Here is a 2,541-nt window from a genome sequence, read left to right as displayed (position 1 = left end):
AGAGCAGGGAGACAGCCCACAGACTGGGAAAAAATATTTGCCAAATGTATGTATGACAAAGGCCTACCATCTAGGATCTACAAGGAATTCAAATGTGCTGAAAAGAAACAAACAGCCCTATTACAAAGTGGGCAAAAGATATGAACAGACAGTTCTCAAAAGAAGATATACGAGCAACCAAAAGATACATGAAAAAAATGCTCAGCTTCACTAATCATCAAAGAAATGCAAATTAGAACTACACTGAGATACCACCTAACTCCAGCCAGGATGGCTATCATCAATAACTCAAAAAACAACAGATGCTGGAGATGGTATGGCAAAAAGGGAACACTTCTACACGGTTGGTGGGAGTGTAAACTAGTACAACCTCTATGGAAAACAGTGGGGATTCCTAAAAGATCTAAAAATCGACCTTCCGTGTGACCCTGCAATCTCCCTATTGGGAATATACCCGAACTCAAATCACTCTATAAAAGAGCTAACCTGCACACGTATGTTTATCACAGCATTGTCCACAGTAGCAAGAACATGGAACCAACCATGCTACCCATCAAAAGAGGACCAGATTAACAAATGTGATACATATACACAATGGAATATTATGTAGCCATAAAGAAGAACAAAATCATGAACTTCACGACAACCTGAATGTACGTGGAGTCCATGATACGGAGCGATCTTTCACAGAAACAAAGAACTGAGTATTACTTGTTCTCACTCATAAGTGGACCTTGAACAAGTAATACCATGATAAAAAGATTGACAGTAGTGGGAAACTGCTGGGAGGGGGACAGGGAAGCCGGATTGGCAATAGTGGGAATCTGCCTAGAGAAGGGGCAGCACACCTCATCTACAAAAGTACCTACATAACCTACCTAATCCTGAATTGTACCCCACATCTTTAAAATTAAAAAATAATTCAAAGTTAAAAAAAGAGAGAGAAACAGTAGGCCAAGGCAGGATATGCCATAGCTTCTAAGGAACTGTGTTTGAACTACAGGCATTTAATGTGGCTGGAGCAAATGTGAGGGGAGATGAAGATGATGTGGTAGGACCCACACTGCAAAAGACCGTGCTAGGTCATCTGTCAGCTGCATAAGATTAATCAGGAGATTTTGAAGTAACTGAGATGAGTTTCAACTAAAAGACAGTAACCAGTGAGACCAGGAAGGAAAAAATCAAGATCTTGTTGTTGAAACTACTCACAATGCTACCAGAGCTGCACTTGTGGAATAAAGAAGTCACAGCGTAGAAAAGAAAAATGCCTGTAGGGAAAAAAGCAAACGAGACAGCTATAGCAAGATCCTGGTTTTAGAGAAAGTACAAGTAGAAAAGCTCTACTAGTAGGATTATCGTGTCCTTTCTGCCACATATGTCACCTCTGCATTAATTCATCACCAGAAAAGCTGTGTTCAGACTTTGAAGTGTTTTCCCCGCCCTTCCTCCTCCATGAGAAGAAGATTGCCCATTGCAGCGCTGCTTATTATAGAAAATAAAATGAAATTGGTTGTATAGCTAGCTTTGCAAAACTACATTTGTTATGTGAAGTGAGGAAATACTGAAAACTGTAATAATATTTTTTGCTAAGCAGTATTACTCATTGAATGTTGCAGAGACCCAATGCTATGGAGACCTCTTATAAAGTATTCCTAAAGATGCCTAATATTTATGCAGAATTGAAATGAATGCAAGGCAGACATTTTATGTCTTCCTTTTTTCCCATTCTCTGACTAGAAATTGACACTTTTACCTCAAGGTAAAACACATTTGCATGATTACTTTCAGCCAGTTGCTTTAGAATATCATTTTCCTCTACCCTACTTATTTTTGTTTGTCTTATGATTTTTTTTTTTTGAATTGGAGTCTAACTCTGTCACTGAGGCTGGAGTGCAGTGGCCCAATCATGGCCACTACAGCCTAGACCTGCTGGGTTCAGGCAATTCTTCCACCTCAGTCTTCCAAGTAACTGGGAATACAGGTGTGCACCACCATGCCTGGCCAATTTTTTTTACTTACTACAGAGACGCGGTCTCACCATGTTGCCCAGGTTGGTTTCAAACTCCTGAACTCAGGCAATCCTCTTGCCTTGGCCTCCCAAAGTGCTGGAAGTACAGGTGTGAGTCACCACATCTCACCAGTTTAGAATATCTTATTATTTTAAACTCAGAATTCTGGGAGTTGTTCTGTGAATTTTAATTAACATTTACCCTCAATTTTTGCCCTAATCATAAGGCATTGGAAAATACACTAACTTCCTTCATTAATAGAAGGTGAGTTGTTTTGTGATGGGGAAACTAAAGTCTGTGTGCTTACTTCTACTTTGTACTGTGAGTACCATGAATTCAGTAAAATTTTCTACATTTTTTTTTTTTTTTAATAATTAATCAGTATTTTTATTATAGTTTTGTGGGGTACAGTTAAGGGTTAGGTGTACAATTACGTTTCATTCAGACACCCGGTTGATAAGAGGTGTTTTCCCAGCCCCAGACAGATATTTGCTACTGTTAATCCCCTCCCCCTCCCCCCCATAGTTTCCCA

Source organism: Carlito syrichta, unplaced genomic scaffold (assembly GCF_000164805.1).
Source record: "Carlito syrichta isolate Samal-C Ts95f unplaced genomic scaffold, Tarsius_syrichta-2.0.1 Scaffold309855, whole genome shotgun sequence".
NCBI lineage: Eukaryota > Metazoa > Chordata > Mammalia > Primates > Tarsiidae > Carlito > Carlito syrichta.
The sequence above is the reverse complement of the archived record's forward strand: the minus strand, read 5'-3'. Positions refer to the sequence as shown.